Source organism: Dermacentor albipictus, chromosome 6, assembly GCF_038994185.2.
Source record: "Dermacentor albipictus isolate Rhodes 1998 colony chromosome 6, USDA_Dalb.pri_finalv2, whole genome shotgun sequence".
NCBI classification, from domain to species: domain Eukaryota; kingdom Metazoa; phylum Arthropoda; class Arachnida; order Ixodida; family Ixodidae; genus Dermacentor; species Dermacentor albipictus.
The window spans coordinates 38675117-38700244 of NC_091826.1; the positions used below are offsets into that span (position 1 = coordinate 38675117).

General features: G+C 47.9%; 1 protein-coding gene across 2 annotated transcripts in view; it reads right to left on the reverse strand.

Moving 5' to 3' along the window:
• The window catches only part of LOC135914570 (hemicentin-2-like), a 179763-nt gene extending 156387 nt beyond the window's left edge, over window positions 1–23376 (reverse strand). For both annotated transcript variants that reach the window (XM_065447483.2, XM_070540372.1), the window contains exon 1: window positions 23145–23376. The gene's annotated coding sequence lies outside the window, so the exon portion shown is untranslated. The remainder of the gene's footprint in view (window positions 1–23144) is intronic.
• Between the last annotated feature and the right edge of the window lie 1752 nt (window positions 23377–25128).

Sequence of the window (25128 nt, forward strand, 5' to 3'; positions counted from 1 at the left end):
TTGTTTCCTTCGTCGCAACGTTTGCTTTTTCGCTCAGAGCAGTTCGTCCTTGACGCTTCATCGGCAGACTGCTTTATTCACACTCCTAGGTAAATTACTAATCTAAATTTAAATGTTGGCAGCGTGAAATAAGGCATCGTATGAAACGTGGCTAAGTCTTACGTTTAAAACCATGTTCACCCTCGCCAGCAAAATACACCCACACGTGACATTGATGCTGCAAGCGCCGTCTACATCAAGTAGGTTATGCTCTATAAACGGGGTTCTACGCAAACTTGATCGACAACACAGGTACACTGACTCAGCCTGATGGTATTCAGTTGCTGCACCCAGGTGAGGGCTCGCTTTTCTAATGAAACATGTAGCGGCTCTTTGTGCTAAGTGCGTTACAATAAAGGTTAGAGTACGACTTAAGCAAAGAGCACCAGAATTCGCTCCTAGGAACGGCGAAATATACAAAAATCAGGCTGCAGAAATCAGAACAGTCTTCACTCAGTATTTATGATGACAAGCACAGAAGCTATTGCAAGTTGGTAGTTTTGGTAACGTTGCGGTAATACATCTGATTGCCACGCTGGGTACCCAGGCTGCATACGAAATTACTGGATGCTTTCTTTTTTTGTCCGACTTTCTTGGTGTGACGGTTTGCCTTGCGAGACGAAGTACTTTTCGCCACTTACATCTGAGAAGTCGAGAGGCCATAAAGCAGGTAGTACGCACTGCTACAAGCGCTGGTCCGTCGTGCCATGGTTTGATTAGGTTTCTTCCACTACTCTGGAGTGCGCTACAAAGCACGTGTAGAAAGAGCCCCGTAAAGTACGTTTGAGCCGACGGCGCATTAGACTTGGCTGCCGAGCTGCAGTGAAGACGCGTCGGAAGCACTTCCGAAAATAATGCTGAGAGAAAGAAAGAATTCAACAGAGGGAAATGAAATTATGCATAGATCCCACGCACTGCAGGAATCGATATAAGCGAGGCTTTCCGTGCTGGCTGCTTTGATTGACAATAATTAGCAGTGATGTTGACGGGGATTGCTTAATTTCTTCAACGTTCGGTCCAACACGACAGGGGTGAGTTGATATTAATCGTTACGTTGAGTGCACCACTGCTGTTTGTATGCGTACTATAAACAGAACACACAAGGAGAGGTGTTTTCTCGAGGTATTGTTGTACGCTATTTTTCTTAACCTTGGATAGAGTTGAGCATTGTTATTGCCTCGCATGGCACATCGCATCGTGGTAGAAGCAAGAAACTTGAAATGCATTACGTGGCTGTACGTACCAAAACCATAATCAGATTATGAGGCACGATGTAGTGGCGGACTGCAGATTAATTTTGACACGGTGGCGTTCTTTAACCTGTCCTAAAATCTAAGTGGACGTGCGTTTTCTATTTCGCCCCGGTCCAAAAGCAACTGTCGCTGTCGTCATCAAATCCGTGACCTCGAGCGATGCCATAGCCACAATGATACCGCGGCGGGCAGAGAAGTGTTGATTTGATGTGCGACCGCTACCGCAGTCTCGCCTGAACCCGGAAGTGCGCTAGAATAATGCGGCTCTGCTTCTTCACGCCCTGAGCATGTTGTCCGCTTGACATACCTTCGTGGTGTTTGTTTTTGAGAAATATCAGAAACGTACAGTGCCGCACCTTGAACTTAAGTTTACCAGTTTTCCTGGAACCCCTCTCGTGTTCTCACGTCTCTTTTCGCTATCCCCCCTCCAACACCCTTTGTATGAAAACGGCCTCTTCTCCCCCCACCCTCTATAAAGTTCTATGCACGTCCCCTCTGGTGTCGCACCTTAGTAATAAGGTAAGCGCTGCAGTTTCTGGAATGATTGTGGAGGGGTCACGGATAATGCAGCTGTCAAGAGGGCGATGTGTTGACGACCAGGGAGCTCCAGAGGGCATTGTGAACATTCGACGCGGTGAACTCCGAACAAGTTTCTGGCGTCGCCTTCTGTTTTGTTTTTCGCCTCGCCCCTGTCATGCATGCAATGCTCGAGCCCAAACCCGACGTGGTGGGCCAGACAGCACCAGTGGGAAAGTCGAAAGAAGAGGCAAAGAAAGCTTCTCTTTGAGTAAAGTTCTAATGTATTCTAGACGTTCCTTAGCAGTAACTGCCTTCGTGACAATCTCAATCACGAATGCCATGGCACTGCCGCTCCGCCATGACCTGTTGCCATCAGCAACACAGGCAAGACATGTGTACCACGTGCGATTTGGTTATCGGCTGTTACTCGTCGAAATTGTCCTCTGTTTTTTATTGTGAGCGTCGTTACCTTTTTTCGTCTCTTGTGGCTTTTACGTAGTAGGATAGAGGAGAACGGCACCGCTGAGCGACGCTGCTGATGATGATATTGTGGCCAACCCTTTGTATGTGCCAGCGTGAGAGCGCCGCATGCGGGGCAAAAATCAACTAGCCGGCGTACACCTCTCCCACCTCTCGTTCACGCCGCCTTGATTGCGTCTTGCACTGCGCGTGTTTGGGCATGTTTCGTACCGCGCGTGGTGTGTGCCTAGGTGTGTGTGCGTGGACGTTATTCGAAGGATGATGTACACGCTTCCATTTGCCTTTAAGAAGCTCGGTACGCTTGACGATTACTTTCATGGCTGCAATGCGGCTAAAACGCAGCGTCTGCTTAGCCATGTAAGTGACACTGAGCAGGCAACTGGCAACATCTTCTCTGCCGCCGGAAAAGTCGTCGGCACGTACGATGCGTGCTTGCTAAAGTCATTTTTGCAATTTCCCACAACATGGTAGCTACAAATTCGTGTTGTCTCTGATGGCGACAACGGACTTCTATTGACACTGTGCGGAAATAAACAAAATATATCGCCGCATAGCAGCAGTACGACATGCGCACACAAGTTTAACTAGTACGTCTCCTAAAATATAGAATAGAGGCAGCAATGTAAACAGCTTGACCATTTTTTCACAGTACTCAAGAGACAGAAGTTTAAAGTATTAGTAATCATTTCTGCTTCAGCAATGCCGGTGCGACCAAGACGCGGGCGTGTATCATCCAGTAACTCGATCGATCGGTGCAGTGGTAATGCGGGAATGAACTCTGGTCATGTTCAATTTATCGTGCACATATTCAAATTGTTCTGCACGCGTGAACTTCGGCCACTGCCAGCGCATACAACAGATGTGGTTTTCATTCTTGGGCAGCGAAAACAAACGAAACACGTGAAAGAAGACAGGACAAGCGCTGGTCGAACAACTGAAAGCTTTTATATGAATAAAAGGATTAAATAGCAAGTAATCATGGGATTCATGTGGATTGCATGTAACAACCGTCACACACTAAGAAGTGAATAATGAACGAGATCCCTTCGTTTGCCAGTTGCTCACTTCGCTCGGCGCACCCCCGTAATCTCCGTCGTCCGCTTTCTTCGCATCATTTTCTTGTGAATCGGCAGAATTTCGCTGGCGGCATGAACCCTTTCGTGTTTACATTACTGTCTTGACAGTGAACGACAGATGAACGACGAATATAAACAGATGAGGAATTACACAGTGTTGAAATATTTCACGCACAGAACAAAAATGCCTAACACGTAATATACAAGCACTAATAATTACAAATAATAGAAGAACGTCATAGCAACATCGTGTGATTATTCAGTACAATACCTAGTACTTGTTAAGGATGCCTGTTACTTCATAAAAATGTTCAAGTGAGTTCAATGCTTTTCGGTGTGGTATTTTCGATGGCCATGGGCCCAGCAATTTCGCGAGTGAGAAAGGCCGGTGAGGATCGATGGAGTGTAGCTCTTATTCTACCTGCCGTCTTTACGTCGCGTGTATATGAGGCATTGGAGGAGTGGAGAACATAGTCTCCGTCGTGGCCACAGGACCAAGGCGGGGAAGAGGCCCATTTGATTCGATGTAGGAAATGTTTGGTGTATGCTGTCCCAAAGCGCAGTGGATGAATTAGTGTCTCGGTACTTTTAGAAAGTTGTGCATCCAGTTGGTATTTGAGTTCAGGGTCCACTTCGTAAAGAATTGGTTCATTAGTGTTTTCAATAAACGCTGTTGACATACACCACTCTTTCTTTAGTACTCTCAATGCCCATTTTGTGTCCATTGGCGATAAAGGGATGAGTTGAATTTTTGCGTCTTTATGGGCCGATTTTGCCAAGTTCGCTAGTTCGTTGCCTGCTATACCTGTATGGCCCGGGACCCGCTGTAATATCGCTTCATGTTTCATTTCATTAGCCTGAGTGGAACTGTACAGTACTGTCGAGGCCGGTTTTTCATGCACGTATTCGGCCGCTTTGTGACGTCAACGAGGAATGTCCTAGTATGCATTTACGTCAATTTACCACGCCGATAAATGGAGACCTAAGTCCCGCTCGATATGTACCATGACAGCGACGGCGTACGCGGAAACCCCCAGGATCCCCTTTTCCCCAGACACGGCTAAGCCGCGCACGGCTACACGCGGGAGGGTCCAACCCTCGTGTGCTCGGGTACGTGGTGTCGCAAGATACCAAACGCCTGCTTGCGCAGACGCCCCTGCGGGGTGATGACCTTTCGTGGAAGTACCACATCGAGCACGTAACATCAAAGGCCAAACGCGTGCTTGGAAACTTCTCTCTCGCACCTTCATCACTAAAGCGACAGTAATATATCACTTATGTCTGATCTAATCTCGAATATGCCACGTCAATCTGGGACCCTGGCCTTGCAGCTCTTACCGTTATCTAAGAGGCAATGCAGAATCGCTCAGCACGTTTTATCCTAAGTAACTACCATCGAACTTCCAGCGTAACTAACATGAAATCGATACATAATCTGCCCGCGCTTGCGAATAGACGGAAACTATCTCGACTTGCATTGTTTCATAAGATCTATCATCATAATCCTGTTCTTAGGACCCGACTGACTAAACCGCCTAATTTTGTTTCATCTCGAATTGATCACCACCACAAAGTCCATGTGCCTCACCAAAACACTGCAACATACTCGCACTCCTTCCTACCCAAAACCAGCCTCGACTGGAACCATCTTCCGGCCTCATTAGTTAGCATTTCCAACTGTGACCATTTTCCTGAAGCTCCTTCCAGCGCAATTTAACGCATTCCAACATTTTTTTTCCTTAAACGTTCTACATGTCGGCTGGAAATTTCATCTTTTAGTGTCTTAATCGGCTGCAATAGTATTTCCTGGCCATAATTATTGTACAAGCCTTGCATGACAGTGTGAATTTTCGTTGTTATTAGAAAAACATTCGTTCCAATTTTTGAAATTTTTTAATTGTGTATGTGCAAATAACTGTATTTATGTTGAATGATTAACCCCTCCCCTCTGTAATGCTGGTTTGCCTTGAGGGTACAATAAATAAATAAATAAAAGCGCAAAACTGCGCACCACGGCCGAGCTGCTTTTCGATAACCACGTCACAGCGCCAGGTGCGCCCACTGCGCTGGAAAGGTACCCCAAAAGGTAACGAAATTAGTTACGATAATATTGGCAGTCAGAGAAAGCGACAAAACTTGTCGCACTAAAATTCAGTACGCGCAAAACTGTGCCACAGCACCCTGTGCGACTAGCGTGCCCACAAACTACCGAAACAAGTTGAAATAATATTGGGGCTCACAGAAAGCGTCGCAAACATCTCCCAGTGCGAGTCATTAATTCAAATTACCTGCGCCACGACGGCCGCGCTGTTTTTCGTTAACTGCGTCACAAGTCTAGCCTGGGTACCGTGCTGGAAGCCTATAATTGCTTGAAATGCGTCGCAGACTGAGGAACAATATTTCTCACCTTTCCGTAGTCAAATTGTGCAGCCGTGCGATGTCGAAGTTCAGAAGGAACGCAACAATTCGCCGGGAACTCACCAAACCAGGCTCAATCCAAAAATAGAAAAACAGGCAGACGGGTGACCGAACAGGCCAACGCTCACATGCGCGGACTATCTCGCTCGCTTCGGTGGTGTGTCTCCCGAATGACGCATGCATCTGGCTCGTCATTCACCGATTCGCCTCTCGCTAGGTAACGTTATTAAGGCGCAAAGCTTAATTCATGCGCAGATATTTTTGCTTTTACCGGAAAAGAATAAAAAAAATGAACCAATTTCTGTTAATCCCATTTCGCAGTCTCTTTGTTTTTCTCGATGCTCGCGGCATCAAACGGTCTGCGCTAATACTATAGCGTGACGTATATCACTTCGCAGAAAGGAACCGCATACACAGAACACATACAAGTCATGTACACTGGGTGCGGCGATCGGACACTTTTCACTTCGCCCGGCATCGCATGCGTATATCGTGCTCAGAATGCGCGCGTGTATGCGATGGACTTCTCGTTTGCAATGCACGCGCGAAGCACGGCACAAGAAAATCACGACGTAGATGACCTCAAATAATTTTTTCGACGCTCTCGTAAACGCAAGACACACTTCCTGCGCTCCGTCTGTTTCTGTGTGGAATGAGGGCTATTTCAAACTCGATATTCTCTTAAACTAAGCGTTTTTGTGGCACGAAACTACCGCTTGGTGGTTTTTCGGAATGGTATCTTAACAGTCCACGTGGGCATATTTGCATTTAGTGTCTCATTATTACAAACACGAAATGGACTATCTTTACAATCAGAGTCCCTTTTCTGCCTTGAGGTAAGTGGAGCGTGATTTTTTTTTCTTCAAATACGATACAACATTATGGTATTTCAATTAATCAATTTATTGTCGTATGTATGCACTCACACCACTACATCTTCACACTGCAGCTTCATCACTATCGGCCTTGAGCTTGCGATCAACTGATTTCTTGTAGAACTTCTTGTCCACGTTAGGCTCGAATGAGGCATTCGTGAGGGATTCGTGGGCTCAGCTTACGTATATGTCCATTGGTTCATCCTCACTAAAATAGTCTTCATCGTTCGTGGCCGTCTCATTCTTCAGTGCAGCATACGTGTGGGGACTTACCTCTACCACACTCTTCATCTCCGTCAACGTCTGCTTGAAAGTGGGACACATCTTGGCAATCGTAGGTCCCAGAGTGAAACTGATGTACACTTGATCTTTCCAGATGTATGGTTCTAGACGAAACGCGCATACGCCCATGTAGGCCTTGTTAAGGTTTTCATCGGCATTTTCCAGCGTCCACAGAGGCTTGTACGACGCAAACACAGTGTTCGTGTCTTCGCTGCGCGGCTGCAAGTCCGGTTCTACATAAGAATTGGGGTAGAGTACTCTGGCGTACTTTTGATCCTGTTCACTGAGTTCCTGAAACGCTTTCCACTGGCTTTCGGACACGTGCGTAGCTGGCTGCCCGTTAAGCTTTCCCGGAAACAGCGTCATGGCATCGATGAAAGCGTAGTAGCCTGTGGGGAAAATGACGCGTCGTAAAGTCTTAAGCGCAGGTAGAATGGTGTTGAATGTGGCGTCGCCGCATTGTGGTTTCTCAGACTTAACGCAGTTGTACTCCACCAGCATGCGCAGCACGTTCACGGCAACGGCGAAGCTGTGTTCGTCGTCGAAAATCGGTTGCACGTCCACACCCAACTTGTCGCTGGACTTGAAGACCAAGCAACGGATCTTCGAAGAGTCGTCCTCCTCCTTCTTCTGTTTGTCGAAGCGCTTAAAGTACAGACCGTGTTGAAAGCGCAGCACCATGGAGGGCCAGAACACAATCCCCCGAAATCTGGTCTTCGGATTGCGGCCGAGGTCGTGGAGCTCGGCCGCACAGCGAAGATACGAGCCGTCCGGGTGACCCTGCTCGGCCGCAGCGGGGCCGTCTTGGTCCTTCAGTTTGAAATTGGCGTACCACTTGTCGTTCTTCTCGGTCGCTTCGATACTCGTGCTTTCCAGGTCGTGCAGCTGGGCCTTGCGCAGTTGTTCGGGAGACGCGGGCGTGCCGTCCCACCGCACGGGCTGCGGGAACATCTGGGACTGAAAAGCATCGTTCTTAGTTCCGTCTTCCCACCTCTTCGTGGTGTGGTCCAGGCTGGCCCCAGCCAGAATGAGGAGAATGTTTTTCCAGTAGGTGTCCACGAGCTCGGGGTCCCTGAACTCGATCGGCGTCTCGACGTTGCACTCGTAGGGGCGGCCGAGAAGCACCTGTTGTCGCGGCGTTTCGCTGTCCCACCCTTGCGCCGCCACCATCCACAGACGGCGTCGGCGAGCGTGCGCGGGGAGACTGTCGACGAGCGACTCCGGTGACGTGAGTAGCACCGCGCACTTGAAGCAAAGCTGACGCCGCAGCATGGGCGCGACGCTGTATATCACCTCTTCGCTCGCCTCTTCCAGAACGTCGGCCATGGCGCTCCAGTCCCATCCGCCGGCATCGGGTATGTGCGACATGCGCTTGTGCTTCTTGGGTGGTGGGTTGTCACCTCCGTGAGGGTCGTCCCCGTCATTCGCACACCCGAACGGGAATGCACATTCCAAGTTGTTGCGTTCGTCGCTGCGTCTAGGGTTGACGTCGAAAAGCTTGGCCGGGTCGGTCAGGTACTCCATAACGAGATATACGTCTTCGAAGCTCCGCGAGAAGAAGACGCTGTTGCAGCCGGACGTATAGCGACGATGAGGCGCAAGATTACGTTTGCGTGTTCACAGCGAGACGACCACACTGAGAGACGAACGAAGGGGCTGCTGCTCTATCGACCGCCTGATAAGCGGTTCGGTCGAAAGCGTGTGTGGGAGTGATAAGTTTACACAAGGAAATATATATACCCGGAACTCGCTCACTCTATACGGCCCCTCGGCATGCAAAGTAGAATAAGAAAAAAAAGGCAAGTGTGATAGAGCGACATTCAATAGCGTGCTGGGAAAATGCCAAGAAGAACGATATGGCTTGACATGCGAGGGTGCTGATAAGTGTTTAGCCATGCCCAGAAAATGTATGTACAGCTAGCAAGCGGTCACTGCGACAGTCTTTTACATGCCCGCCGTGGTTGCTTAGCGGCTATGGTGTTGCGCTGCTAAGCACAATTTCGCGGGATCAAATTTCGGCTGCGGTGGCCGCCTTTCGATGGGGCTGAACGCAAAAACACCCGCGTGCCGTGAATTGAGGGCACGTTAAAGATCCCCTGGCGGTCAAAATTGATGCGGGGGCCCCAGTACGGCGTGCCTCTTTATCTAATCGTGGTGTTGGTACGAAAAAAAACCAGAATTCAATGCAGCCCCTTCCCCCCAACAGTACGTTGCAGATTTCTCCGAAAGGCCAATCCACATGCGACATCCGTCCTTCATTCCTTCACCCATTATTTGATTTGTCATAACTAGGATACTTATTCGACAGAAATGAAAGGAGTAGAGAAAAAAAATAAATGGGCAAGCCACAGAGATAAGATAATGGTAAAATATGAGCATAAGTGTGTAGACCTTCAGGACATAATATTTTCTTCGAATACGTATACGTCAAGGTATACCGGACATTGGGCTTGTGCTATCTGCGATTGATAACACTTAATGTTTCAGCCGCGATGTTCGCAGAATTGCAGACAAGCCTCAGTCGCTGCGTACGCACCAATGTATGGCGGAGAAGCGTGACCTGAAATTCGTACCCTTGGAAGGTTTTTTCCTCGACACTAAACTCAGTTTTTATCAGCGGTTCGGCTAGGTGGCTTATTCCGGTTATAACGGAGGCGTCGATTTGTATGAACCACTAATGACACAAACAGCATGCAAAGGTTCCATTGCATTTTACATTCTTTTTTTTTCTTTCGTATGCTATCCGCCAATCCTTGCGACGGCGTCCTTAGCATAGAAACGCGTTTCATTTTAGTGTATGAAAGACCACAATAGCTACTTCATGTCCATGTATGTCGCAATTCATAAGTAGTTAAATATTTATGAAATAGTGACAAGATTTAGAGAGATATTTGCTTACTGTATGCTGATGTACTAGACCAACGTCGATAAAACGCCTCGTTGAGGAAAGGCAGCGTTTCTCGCGAGAAGAAATTTACTGTTTTTTTTCTGCAGTTAAGTTGCTTTAATCACTTTTTGGCGCTCGCAAAGGAGTGAATAAAACGAAAGACATAAGTAAAAAAGTAAATATATGTATATCAACGCTGAACAGTTCAGCACATAATGTTTTATGGATGCAGTCGTGCTCACCCGTCCTGTTTGGCCCCGCGATGTTCGCAACACATCTCGATCGCCCCTTCAAGTGTAACGTCGCGTAAGCGGAAACCATTGCTGACGACAACTAGTGGTAATGAGGAAAAATTAACCATTTTATAAATATCACGCTCTCGTCAAAAGGGCGAAGCAGTGAATGCGATGGTAGCATGCAGGGAGATTACACGAAGTATAAGACTCGTAGCTATAGTGGCGGTATGAACTAAATTAAACGAAAGCTGACTAAGTAAAAACGAGCTGTTGTTCAATGGTCCTCTGTTTGAAGCCTGCCATCGGACAATTTCATTTATGCTTATTAATTAAAGGCAACGTCTTGCTTAGCGACTTTAACCACCACTTTTCTGTGTCGGGTATGTTTCAAGCCTCTTTCCTGCAGGCTGATGATCCCGGATGTAGTGCACAGCCGCGTCGATAAACTTTCATCATTTTCAGGTTTCAGCTCCGTTATTGTTTCACGCTTTCAATATTTAAATCTGACAACATTTAAGGAGAAAGCCATGCGCTGTTGGTGTGGTGTTCCATGACATTTGTTTGCGGGCTGTCATTCTCAAAATTCTGAGGGAAAGCTTTGTGAATAATGTAAGACCTGGTATGAGCAACATTAGTGATAGGATGGTGTGGCCATGTAACCCGTATATAGCACATGCCATATATTATGCCATGGCATGGCATATAGCATACTTACCATACATAAATATATACGCAACCTCATGGCGACGCCTATGATGACGGTAAGAAATTCGCTTGGAGGGCCCATATCATTATCGCAAGAAACTAAAACTATGAGCTATGCACACTTGCTTTGTTTTGTGTTTTGGAACGCGATGTTTAACTTCTCTGCGACCTGTGTTGCCAGTAAGGAAAAATCACTCTTCAACACTCCAGACACTTCAGAGCATGTGTTCGACGAAAGCCCGGCGTGCTCGTGGAAATGTTTACCGGACGCACTTCACTCTGGCAGCAATGATATGCCGCCTGGCGCGAACGCTTACAGCGGAGAGATAACATGTGCGAGCCACAAAAGAGTGAATCCGAAACTATGCTACCTGCGACGGGGCAACGAGGGTTCGCTGCATCGCCGAAACAAAAACGATAAGTAGGACGTGGTGGCCCGAAAGAAAGGCTGCAACACCGGCTCATCCACCAGTCACCAAACGTTCTGCGGGCGGAGGCGAAGCAAATGAGAAACCGAGCTAACGTTCTGGTTCCCGCATACTTGCACGGCAAGAAGAAAAAAGAAGATTGGGAACAAAAGTAAGAGCAGGCCAAGACGACTACAGCAGCATACTACAGCCGCGGAGAAAAGCAAGAAAACCTCCTTCCTCCGTGATACCAGTTAAAGCGGCATGAAAAAACTGTCAGTAAACCATTCCTGTACAATTCCAGATGCACCGAATCGCGTCCGAGTGAAATTGGTGGGGGTGATGGTGGGAGGGGGGTGGGGGGTAATAACTAAGACAATGTCCGATACGTTGTACAAGGAGCCGTACGAGGCTATTTCGTCATCATCTGATCACTGCGAGAAATGGCCGACGTAACAGTGTTAAGTCGCATGCGAGCCAGTAAAGAACAGCGGAAGGAATAAAAGAAAGGAAAATAACCGCATTGAGGTTCGCACCCGAACGTATACGCACATGGTCATTCGCGTTGTTAGCTGAGCGAGGCGCGCGAGAAATCGCTGCATTGTTGTTCTATGTGTCTCGACATTCAAGCGCGGCCATGTACAAATGCTCCCTGAACCTGGATCGTGCCCCCCGAAGGTAACTAACACTTCGCTTACCAGCAAATGCGTGGGTACAGCGGAGAGCCAACTCTGGCATTCGCAAACGCGTTTGCTCTGTTCTTTTAGTGATGCAGCAGCGAAAGGGCTTGCGCACCTGGCGCACAGCTCGCTGCCGTGCTCTCCCCTTGCGCTGTCCTCCTCTCCACAACGGCCATTTGCTGGCACTTATCCCCTACCCTTCTTCTCGATAGGCTGCTAGCACAAATAGAGCGCACCATACAACGTCGTAATTAGGCATTAACAGTCAGCTCCTAAAGTGAAGCGGCTCTTACGTGGTCGAAGGGAACCGCTGTGCAGACGACAAGAAAAGGACGAAGCTGTCAGCCTGATTGGATAACCGCACAGGGGATTGCTCGGTTGCTTGACGAGTGTTACAAACTTAAAATCTATTGCTTTCATTTGATAACGTCTCGTCTCGAGCGGTTGCCATGCTATGCAGTTTTCGCGATACGGTGTAGCGTTGCAGTCGCGGTTTCTGTCTTCAGTTGGCGCACGTTGGTTTTCCCGAGTTTTGACGAACTTAAAAATTTATTCTTGTCGCGCATGTAAATGGTTTTAGGTTGTTAAGCTCGTTCGGTGGTGTCTTAGCGAAATGAGGAGGAGGGAGGAGGAAAAACTTTATTCTGGTCCTGTACAAGGTGTTGCCACCTGCCTGGCTAGTCCCATGTTGGGACCGGGAGGTCAAGCCTCCTAGCCCTATCACAGGCGTACTGGACAGCCAGGACTTGAGGGATATGATCTGGAGATCTGATCATTCCTAAAAAACCGATTCCGGGAAATGCCAGGGCCGAGCGACCCACACTCTCAGAGCATATGTTCAAGCGTGCATATCTCCTTTTTGCATGATTTTCATATAATATTCATGTCTGCAATGACATACCATTCCTTTATTTGTGCAGGTGAATAATAAGACTCTGCTTATGATTGCATAAGTGTAACTGCTTGTGCTCTGTTTAGTCTATAGTGAGGGGGTGGAAACTTCCCCCCTTCCCATGTAGTAATGTTTTGTAATTTCATTATATGTAACAAGCGTATCTCTCTGTAAGTTCTCAAATCCAGCAGAATCAAAACCATATGTAAAAGCGGCCCGGTCTGTAACGTCGCGGGCGACGCTGTTGACCGATTCATTTGGATTTACAGGAATATCATCAAGTGAACCAAGGTGCGCCGGGAACCAATAAATGTAACGTGTAACATTTGTTTGCCTTTTGTTAATTATTTTCGCAACCTGTGGGGCAATTTTTCCACTATTGAAAGCTTTAATAGCTGTTTTCGAGTCGCTATAAATTTCTGTAAATCTATTGTCTGTTAGTGCCAATGCAATGGCAACTTGTTCAGCGACTTCAGGTTTGCTAGTGTAGACTGTGGCACATTTGGTGAAATTGCCCTGATGATCCACTACTGCCGCCGCGAACTTAGTTCGATCGTTGTAGGCAGCCGAGTCAAGAAAGCAGGCTCCTCTGCCCCCTTTATCCACTTTCATGATTAACGCCCTGGCTCGCACAACTCTCCTGTTGATGTGATGTTTTGGGTGCATATTGCTGGGTAGCGGTGCGACAATTATGTTGTCTGCGAATTCTTAACTAACTTTGGTGTACTGTGCTGGGTCCGTAATCGGGTTGATCATGATCTTGTCCAGGTTTGATCTTCCCGTGTTGGTTGTAGATATTCTCGCTATTTGTGATGTTTCTTGAGCTTCCGCGATCTCCATGGTCGTGTTGTGTATCCCTAACTTGAGCAGTTTTGCAGTGCTGGTTCGAAGTGGGAGCCCCAATGCGCTTTTCACAACTTCCTTGATCGTTGAGTCAAGCTTCTTGAGTTGAACCTGCGCCAAGTTGTACATGGCAGTGGCGTATGAAATATGACAGAGCACGAAAGAGTTGATTAACCTTATGAGGTTATCTTCTTTCAGGCCCTTGTGTCTTCCTGCCAGGCGTCTGATCATGAAATATGACAGAGCACCAAAGAGTTGATCAACCAGATGAAATTATCTCTTTCATGCCCTTGTGTCTTCCTGCCAGGCGTCTGATCATCTTGCACGCGTTATCCGTTTTACGGGTGATTTTCTTGACCTCCGTATGGTTTCCACCGTTTGCATCAATGAAAAAGCCTAGTACCCTGATCACTTTGACTCTAAGTATACTGGCACCATTTTCTGTACGTAGGTGTATATGGCTTTCCGATAGAGGTTTCCAGCCCTTAGGCCTGCCCACCTTTTCACGTCTATAAAGTAGCAACTCCGATTTATGTAGGGAGCACCTGAGTCCAGTGGGTCTCAGGTATTCTTCCACCGTCTTGATCGCTTCAGTCAATGCGTCCTGTATATGCCATTCACTGCCACTAGCACACCATACAGTGAGATCATCAGCCCAAATGGTATGGTCAATGCCCTTAATGTTTCCCAGCTTTCTGAACAGACCAATCATGCATAGGTTGAAAAGGACGGGAGAGATCACCGATCCTTGGGGGGTTCCTCGATCTCCGAGCTGAACCACTTCCGAGTTTGTGTCTCCGACCTTTATCTTTGCCGTGCGTGCTTCAAGAAAGGATTTGAAGTATTTAAACATCCTCAACCCGAGTCCAATGTCTTCTATTGTTTTGAGGATGTACTCATGCTTGATGCTATCGAACGCGTTTTCCAAGTCTAATCCCAGTATGTCCTTAGTATTTCTAGAATATCCGTCGAGTATGTGGTGTTTAATTTGCGTCATGGCATCCTGCATGGAAAGTGCGGACCTAAAACCCAGCATGATGTGGGTGCATATATTATTGTCTTCTTAGTGGTCCTTTAGCCTGTTAAGGATTGCGTGTTCAGCGACTTTCCCCACGCATGATGTAAGTGATATTGGCCTTAAGTTGTCCAAGCTTGGAGGTTTACCCGGTTTCGGTATTAGTATAACTTGTGAAGTTTTCCGTTCTTCTGGCACTTCGCCTCAGATCCATGCTCCATTGATGAAGTCTGTCAGCGATTCAATTGACGGCTCATCGAGACGAGGAGGAGGAGGAGGAGGAAAAAACTTTATTCTGGTCCTGTACAAGGTGTTGCCACCTGCCTGGCTAGTCCCATGTCGGGACCGGGAGGTCAAGCCTCCTAGCCCTATCACGGGCGTACTGGACAGCCAGGACTTGAAGGATATGATCTGAAGATCTGATCATTCCTAAAAACTGATTCCGGGAAATGCCAGGGGCGAGTAACCCACACTCCCAGAGCAGATGTTCAAGCGTGCATATCTCCTTTTCGCATGCTTTGCATAAAATATTCATGTCTGTAATGTCATACCATTGCTTTATTTTTGCAGGTGAATAATAAGACTGTGTTTGTAATTGCCTAAGTGTAACTGCTTGTGCTCTGTTTAGCCTATAGTGAGTGGGTGGAAACTCCCTTCTTTCCATGTAGTAATGTTTTGTAATTTCATTGTATGTAATGAGCGTATCTCTCTGTAGGTTCTCCAATCCAGCAGAATCAAAACCATATGTAAAAGCGGCCCGGTCTGTAAGGTCGCGGGCGACGCTGATGGCCGATTCATTTGGATTGACAGGAATGTCCTCAAGTGAACCAAGGTGTGCCGGGAACCAATAAATGTAACGTGTAACATTTGTTTGCATTTGGTTAATTATTCTAGCAGCCTGTGGGGCAATCTTTCCCCTGTTGAAAGCTCTAATAGCTGTTTTCGAGTCACTGTACATTTCTGTGAATCTATCGTCTGTTAGTGCCAATGCAATGGCAACTTGTTCAGCGACTTCAGCTTTGCTAGTGTAGACCGTGGCGCAGTTGGTGCATTTGCCCTGATGATCCACAACCGCCGCCGCGAACTTTGTTCGATCCTTGTAGGCAGCCGAATCCACAAAGCAGGCTCCTCTGCCCCCTTTATCCATTTTCTTGATTAACGCCCTGGCTCGTGCCACTCTCCTGTTGATGTTATGTTTTGGGTGCATGTTCCTGGGTAGCGTTGCGACAATTATGTTGTCTGCGAAATCTTGATGGACTTTAGTGTAATTTGCTGGATCCGTAATGGGGTTGATCATGATCTTGTCCAGGATTGATCTTCCCGTGCTGGTTGTAGATAATCGCGCTATTTGTGATGTTTCTTGGGCCTCCGCGATCTCCACGGTCATGTTGTGTACTCCTAACTTGAGCAATTTTTCAGTGCTGGTTCGAATTGGGAGCCCCAATGCGCTTTTCACAACCTTCTTGATCGCTGCGTCAAGCTTCTTGAGTTGAACCTGCGTCCAGTTGTACATGGCAGCGGCGTATGAGATATGACAGAGTACGAAAGAGTTGATTAACGTGATGAGGTTATCTTCTTTCATGCCCTTGTGTCTTCCTGCCAGGCGTCTGATCATCCTGTATGCGTTATCCGTTTTAAGGGTGATTTTCTTGACTTCCGTATCGTTTCCACCGTTGGACTCAATGAAAAAGCCTAGTACCCTGATCACTTTGACTCTAAGTATATTGGCACCATTTTCTGTATGTAGGTGTATATTGCTTTCCGATAGAGGTTTCCAGCCCTTAGGCCTGCCCGCCTTTTCACGTCTATAAAGTAGCAACTCCAATTTATGTTGGGAGCACCTGAGTCCAGTGGGTCTCAGGTATTCTTCCACCGCCTTGATCGCTTCAGTCAATGCGTCCTGTATATGCCATTCACTGCCACCAGCACACCATACAGTGAGATCATCAGCACAAATGGTATTGTCAATGCCCTTAATGTTGCCCAGCTTTCTGGACAGACCAATCATGCATAGGTTGAAAAGGACGGGAGAGATCACCGATCCTTGGGGGGTTCCTCGATCTCCGAGCTGAACCACTTCCGAGTTTGTGTCTCCGACCTTTATCTTTGCCGTGCGTGCTTCAAGAAAGGATTTGAAGTATTTAAACATCCTCAACCCGAGTCCAATGTCTTCTATTGTTTAGAGGATGTACTCATGCTTGATGCTATCGAACGCGTTTTCCAAGTCTAATCCCAGTATGTCCTTAGTATTTCTGGAATATCCGTCGAGTATGTGGTGTTTAATTTGCGTCATGGCATCCTGCGCGGAAAGTGCGGACCTAAAACCCAGCATGATGTGGGTGCATAAATTATTGTCCTCTAAGTGGTCCTTTAGCCTGTTAAGGATTGCGTGTTCAGCGACCTTCCCCACGCATGATTTAAGTGATACTGGCCTTAAGTTGTCCAAGCTTGGAGGTTTACCCGGTTTCGGTATTAGTATAACTTGTGAAGTTTTCTATTCTTCTGGCACTTCGCCTCAGATCCATGCTTCATTGATGAAGTCTGTCAGCGATTCAGTTGACGGCTCATCGAGATTGCTAAGTGATCTGTTTGTTACTCCATCAGGACAGGGGGGTGACTTTCGATTTAGTTCACTTAACACCCTCCGGATTTCGGATGTGGTGAAGGTTTGGTCGAGTTCAGGTTGAGCGGCTCCCCTGTATTCTGATCGAAGTGGCTGGTCCTGCTCATTTCTAACTGGTAGGTATTTGTCAATTAGTTGTTTGGTTACTGTTTCGTTGGACTGATCCTTAACGGCTATGTGTATAGCTTGGGCAAGGCTGTGTCTCTGGTTGCATTTAGTGCCTTTTTCATCCAGCAGATGCTAGATCAATTTCCACGCCTTGCCGTTCCTTATTTGCCCATCGATTGACTCACGAAACTCGTCCCACTGTTGCTGGCAGAGGGTGTTACAGTATTGTTCTATTTGTTTATTAAGTTCTGCGATTCTTTTTCTCAGCCTATGATTTAGTCTTTGGGTCCGCCACCATCGGGTTATGCATGGCTTTCTTGGCTTCTATTAAGTGGGCAAGTTTCGAGTCCAGTGCCTCTACATTAGTGCCTGTAACAATTCTTTTGGGCGCTGTTTTAATGTCCCTTCTGATGCCCTCGCACCAGTCTCTGAGATTGAGTTTGGTGGTTTCTTTTCCGCTTTGGGCTCTTAACTTACGAAAAAGGTCCCAATCTACGACCTCGAATTCTCGAGTTCGGTCTTTCTCTAATTCCAGTTTAACTTCTATTACGTAATGATCTCTGCCAAAATTCATGTTTGTGTTAGTCCATGAAACATGCTCTGTGTTCTTAATGAACGTAAGGTCAGGTGAGGTGTCTCTGCAGGCACAATTGCCAACCCTTGTAGGATGTGCCTTATCCGTCATTAAGACCAGGTCTAGCTTATTCGCGTGGTTCCACAGATTCCTGCCCTTGGCATTCGTCGTAACGTAGCCCCATATCTCGTGGGCTGCATTGAAGTCTCTTAATATAATCAGAGGTATACTTCCAGCTAGATTAGTAGCCTTTTCGAATAATCTCTTGAAGTGTTGTTTCTGGTGTTTCGGATTGCTGTAGATGTTGAGTACGAATAAGCTATTCTCCCTTTGATTTTTGTGTGAGTTGGTACTACAACCTCAACCATGAGGTACTCTAGGTTTTTGTCTGCGATGCCTAATTCATGTGAGATGTGTGTAAGCTGCTTATTTACAAGCACGTACAGGCCCCTAGCGAAGGTTTGACACTCTATGGCTCTGTATCCAGTGGGTGTGACATATCCATATCCTGTCTCTTGAAGTGCTATAACATCCGGTTTAGACTGAAGTGACCTAAGGTATTGCTGGATGATGTTACGTTTGTTATTGTACCCCCCGCAATTCCACTGCCATATTCGAAATTCCTTCTTATTGTGAGCCATAGTTTACATTCATCTCCCCCACCTGGGGAGTTGGTGTAGCTCTGAGGAATGACGACCCCCATTGTTCCCTTACGTCCATTGACATAGTCATCATTTCCAGGGTTTTGATTCTTTCACCAAAAGCCTTCAGTCCCTCCTTAGTGTCATTCAGTGCCGTCTGTATTCGGCCTACATTCATTGTCAACTGTGACACACTGTCCATAAGCCTCTGCATGTTGTCTTGAAAGACGCCAGCGCTTGTTCGACTTCCTCCATCTGTGTTTCAGTGTTCTTGAGCTTACTTTCAACAGCCCTACGCTTGGCTGACACGGGTCCCTCACCAGCAGGCGCGGGGACTGGGGCTTCTTTGCGTGTATTAGTGCTATCTTTGTTTTCTGCTTGTTTAGCCTCGCTTAAGAGTTTCCTTATTGCCGTCATCTCTCTAATCATGTTCTGAATCATTGCCTTTAGTTCTGCATTCTCTTTCTTGAGTCTTTCCATTTCACGATCCTTACTTTGCTCTAGGGGTAGTTGCTAGTTGGTTGCATTGGTTGCTAGTGCTCTTTCGTTTCTCCGTTTTCTGACCACGTATGGAGTTGTATAGCGCTGCCTACACATTTTGTCCGCCGTTGGGTGTGGGCCACCACACAGTTCACACCTGGGTTGGCACTGATGTTTGTCAGACGGATTCACTGCACCACAGCCTCGGCATATTCTCTCTTGCGGAGACGGGCACACGTCAGCTCTGTGACCGAGCCGACCGCAAGCGTAGCATACGTCGACTTGTTTCCTGTATAGTGAGCACCTTACAAGGACCGGGCCGTATCTGACGAAATTCGGAACCTTGTGTCCATCAAAGGCGATGATCACCGTACCGGTATTCTTGTTTCTTTTAACGGCGAGAGCCAAAGGGTTTCTTGAGTTTACTATGTTCTTCTCCAGCTCCGTCGGGCCATCTGCTAAGTCAATGTTCCTTATCACTCCCTTGCACGTGTTGTGAGGTGCAGCCTCATATGCATTGATCTCACCCGCCGTGGTTGCTCAGTGGCTATGGTGTTGGGCTGCTGAGCACGAGGTCGCGGGATCGAATCCCGGCCACGGCGGCCGCATTTCGATGGGGGCGAAATGCGAAAACACCCGTGTGCTTAGATTTAGGTGCACGGTAAAGAACCCCAGGTGGTCGAAATTTCCGGAGTCCTCCACTACGGCGTGCCTCATAATCAGAAAATGGTTTTGGCACGTAAAACCCCAAATATTATTATTATTATATGCATTGATCTCGAAGCTGCATCCATCCAGGTTAATGGACCTTATTCTCTTAACGAAATCGCAAACTGTTTCGCTCTCAGATGACGGTGTGGTATCTCAAAGGAAACGAAAACAATTCTTCGTAAGCGATGGCAACAACGTTCCTAAGAGTTGCTGTTGTTTCTAAGACTGTAGCTACCAAATATAACGCAGATGAAGGTTTAGTTCTTGCTCATAATACTTTTAGAATACCGTTTATTTTCGATGTGCGAGCAATTTCAACATTGTATAATTTTCTTTCAAGTAGTCATTGTACCATGATATACATGTAAAGGTTCTTGCAAAAATTTGAAGGATGCTTAACCTTCACCTTTAAGAGTGGAACGCAACAGATTTCGAAAATCGATGACTGATTGTCACGCTTCGCGGCAACCACAGCTGTCTTGCGGATTCACGGAGCCGAGTGTACATACAGGGTGTGGGACATAACTTGAGCCAACTCAGTGGCTATGGTGTTGGGCTGCTGAGCACGAGGTCGTGGGACCGAATCCCGGCCACGGCGGCCGCATTTCGATGGGGGCGAAATGTGAAAACACCCGTGTACTTAGATTTAGGCGCACGTTAAAGAACTCCAGGTGGTCACAATTTCCGGAGCCCTCCACTACGGCGTGCCTCACAATCAGAAAGTGGTTTTGGCACGTAAAACCCCATAACTTATGTATTTTTTAAATTTTAACAACTTGAGCCAAGAATTTAAAAATGAAAGGCGCTTCGGAAGCGAATTGAACCGAACGCATACTATTTGCAATAGCCTACAGTATCTCAGAATTTTTTTTGTCCCCGTAACTCACTAATTAAGTTTAATTACCCAACATATTTAATTATTGCATGAAGGGCCCGAGTATGATACGCAGATTTGTAGGGCACTTTCAGAAACCACCAATCGACTTGTTTCCTTTGCGGTACCTCTCACGTAGTCCCTTTTTCCGGGTTGCAAAGCAAGCGCGCGAAATATGAAAAAAAAATGTCACGTGATGGAGCGTTTTCGCAGGTATTTCGTTGATCTCAAGCGTGCGTTCGGCGCAAGCCTCAGTTCACTGAGGCTTGCACAGAACTGCTTTACTCATGCAATGCGAATAGCTGCTCAGAAAATAAAGTGAAATACTCGAGCTTACCAGCTGTCGTTAATAAACCTGATAATCTTCGCAGAACTGGAATTCGCGGTGTTAGAATACCACACAGCCGCGGAACGCATGCGATGCCTCATTCAGCCATTTTTGTCCAATGCCTGGCTGACCTTTGCTGCGTCTTCCGTTTGTTGCACGCCTGATCGAGCTTCTCTGTCTTATCTTTCCCATCTTCATACTTGCACATGACCGAAGCAGATGGCCAAACGCGATAAGACTTTTTATATCGCTGAGCGAGTGGCAAGGGTGAGTGGTGTTAAGCTTGACGGATGCATGAAGACAAGCACTTCGCGCAATTTAAAATTCAAAAGAGAGAAATAAAAAAAGTAAGCTATGATGTCCGGTAACCGCTTGAGCCGCGCATGTTCCTTCATACCGAGATTAGCACTCGCCTTCCGGGGTTCGGCTATACGCTCTCCCTCTCGTTGATCGCCAGTAACTCTAGAAATTAGTTTTTTTTTTTTCTTTTTTGGCTCCCTCTAAACTCACCTGAAGCGTTAGTTGCGAGCGCATAGCGCGTCCGCTTCCCGAGACCGTCTGGCGATTCCGACGTCCGCAGGCCTAACGAGACCCGTGCACATTGTAACACCACGATGGTTGCTAATGGTTTGTCTTGGTTTGGATATGTTTGGCACGAGGCACCGGGCGGAGCCCCGTCTTTTAGCGTCTTCCTTGCGTCTGGATTCCCGAAAGTTAAACTAAATTTCTTGAGGGACGTGCACCATAACGTTACGCAAACGTGCTGCCCCTTGACGTACGTAAGGCGACAAACGCTATTAGACGGTTTTAGTTACACGTGCGTAGAGGCTTCACGTACGCAAACGTGAAAAGCCTACGTACCTTACGTGCACGCCATCTGAAACGCTTTTAGCTACTCGTACGCGACGCATGCCAAGAGGGACCCCGTAGCTCCATCTATCGGGAAATGTGAACACGGCGGTAGCCAATTCAATCCTGTCGCCGTGTTTCGATGCGAGCCGTCTGCACGCGCGTGGCCCGCTATCGCTTGTTCGTGATCTCGCGGAACTCCCGCGCGAAGCTGTCTACGTGCGCAAGAAACGCACGCAAAGAATTGAATCTCACGTACGTCCGTGAGACGCGCGCGCCCCCGCTACGCTCTACGCATGCGCACTGCTCACACGTTGAAGCTCTACGTACGCAAAGCTTCTACGTACGTGTAACTAAAACTGTCTATTACCTGTCTACTGCTCGTAAGTCACGGAAGGATGACGTAGCATCAAGCCGCGTCGATGAATGGAGCGGCATTTTTTTGATGTAAACGGCAAGAAATAACGATCGGAATGATCGATGCGATACGTTTGCTTTCACGTCTTTCTTTACTTCTTGTGCTTCTCGGATATGACACTGTGTATAGGAGCCGAACAGGCATCGCCGTATTGTTGACAATTACAATTAATTGCCGTTAGGGATTGCACTACCAAGCTATAGTGAATACCGCGACAATCTATAACTAACGTGTGGGTGGCACTTATACAGCGGTCTTTTTTGCTGAGAGCGTGAGTCTGATTAAGGGCACCCGTCTACTAGCTTTAGCGGGCAGGGAATATAGTACTAACTACACTTTACTATACTTCCGGCTCACTAAGAAGGTATAGTGCTCAGCGCAACTTTCAGCCAAGGCAAATTTGACCGATCGCAGCAAAGGAATTTCTGCTGTTTAATACTGAGTCTAGAGCCGAGCTGCGAACGTCGCAGATAAACATTAACGAAGAAGCGCGCCCTTTCCTGGCACGCACGGCATGACGCTCATCTCTTGGCATGACGTTCGTAACGTCAACTGGAGCCCGACGCCGTAGGAGACAGCGCGGAGCTGGCAGACGGCAATCGCCGTGCTTCTTGTGCCGTAGCACAGAAGTTATACATAGGAGGCTATGGCTGCAGTTACTGTGAGAGATGTCAAGCATATACCGCAACTCCATTTAGTACCTGCCTGCGCAGTGCTCGCTCAAACGGTCGGCTCCAGCACCGGCCTCGCGAAGCCCCACGCGTCTAGCACTGTCATAACCAAGAAAAGCTGCTCAGCGCTGTGTTGTCTTACATAACAACTGCAGACAGATTTCTCGCGTACGGAAGCACCCTCTTATAGCTGTTTCAGCAAGTTTAATAATTACATGCCGCGTTACGTATACACGAACAATGCGCAAGAATGTGCTTACCTCTCTCGTGCTCTGGGAAGCGGGAAGAAACTGGCCCTGCTGTCCCTCCCTCTCCGACTTGGCGATACGACAGGGGAGCAAATTCCTTGCGGCCTTTCGTCTGTGTTGTTGCTATCGCCGCAACACTAACTGGCGCAAAAGACAATCCTTCTGCGCGCACTATCTATAGGTACAAAACGAGTGCACTTGTACCGACAGCGGCAGGAGCAGACGAACGTGATGGTGGCTGAATAGACGATGGCAGCGTAGACGCCGCCTGTTGGCTCCTGATACGAAGCCACCGCATGCAAAAACAGCCAACAAATGAAATGACGTCAACAAAGAAAAACGAAAACGAAACTGTCCTACAAAACGGTGTGTCATTCTACTTGATTAATAGTTAACTTCACAAGGTAAAGCGAGCTTTCGCAAGTTATTTCTTTCTGTTTTTGCGCGCCACGAGGAAGATGGCGACAACACGTTGCCAGAACCGAAACTAACTCAGCTGTATTCTGTGGGGTTAAAAGTTAAAAAGAGCGCTGTTCGTTGGCGTAGTGCAACTGTGCCGCGTGTGAACGCGCGCGCGAGGGTTACGTCGGCATAGAAAAAAAAGAAATGGCGCCAAGCTCGGGCTGGAGCTATCATAAAAGCCCTTGCCAACGTACCTGGCGTCACATTTGTTGATGCAGCCCGATACTCCCATGGCACACGATTTGTGGCCGTTGCCACACGTGATGGAGCCCTACACCATGCCTGCAGCGTCACTACCCCCACTGCAGAGACGGCTGAAGAAGTGGCCATCGCCCTGGCCACTTTAGATCCCACCTGTCACACCATAGTGTGTGACTCTCGCTCAGCCGTTATTAACTTCAGCAAAGGGCGTATTTGTCCCCAAGCTCTTCGCATCCTCTGCCAGGCACCACATTCTGAAGACAACATCATCTCCCTAACATGGATCCCGGCCCATGCGGGCCCTGTCCACCCACACCTCCCCAATCTCAACGAGGTCACCCACTCCATTGCGCGAGGCCTAGTCAACCGCGCCGGAGTCACTGGAGATGAGTTGGACACCAGGGACAGTCTGACAACTTATAACGATCTTGTTAAGGCCTTTTACCTGAGTCGCCGAATCTTCCCCCCGCCTCACCCAAAGTTCAGCCGGGCGCAGGCTACCACCCTGCGTCTACTACAAACAAACACGTACCCTTCACCCGCCCGCCTCCACCTTATATTTCCGGACGTCTACACTACCCCCAACTGCCGGTGCTGTGGAATTCACCCGGCTACGCTTTCGCATATGCTATGGGAGTGCCCAGCACAGTACGCACAGACTAACACCACGACTCTCTCGGCGAGGTTGCATGAGGCTCTGCGGAGCTCCACCCTCGACGACCAAACCTGGGCGACCCAGCACGCCCGCGAGGCGGCGGCGAGGCAAGCCCTCGACGTCCCTTCGTGGGAGGCGTAGGCCCGGCCACCATAAAGTGCTGGTTCTGCAATAAAAGTTTATTCCTCCTCCAAATGACACATGTGGAAGCAATTCACTTAATAATGAAAAAACCTGCGGCCATTTCTTGAGGGACGAGCCCCCCCCCCCTCCCCTTCCCCAAAAAAATAAAGAAATGAGAGACAAGACATGGTGCTGGCGTGTTTTTGATGGTGTAAGCCGAACCCGACGAACAACATGCCAGGCTTCCGCGACCGCGGGGTCGCCCATGCGATGAGCATTTGTGCGAGCTGTATGTACTTAAATAATTTCCTAATTTTATTAAAGTCAGTCCAGAGTCCACATATAGACGTCACACTGACTGTAAAATAGGCGGCTGCTTCACAGGCGTGCACGATCCTCGCTCGGCTGTACTTGCAAAGGCGGGCGCCCATTCGTCACCAGTCTTCAGGTCCGAGGGGTCGCGGGCATTGCGGAGAAGGATGCAGCATCGCGCAAGTCGGGATGTCGCCCCTTTCCGCAGCGGGCGCAGGAGCTGAAGATGAAGCGGCAGTTGCT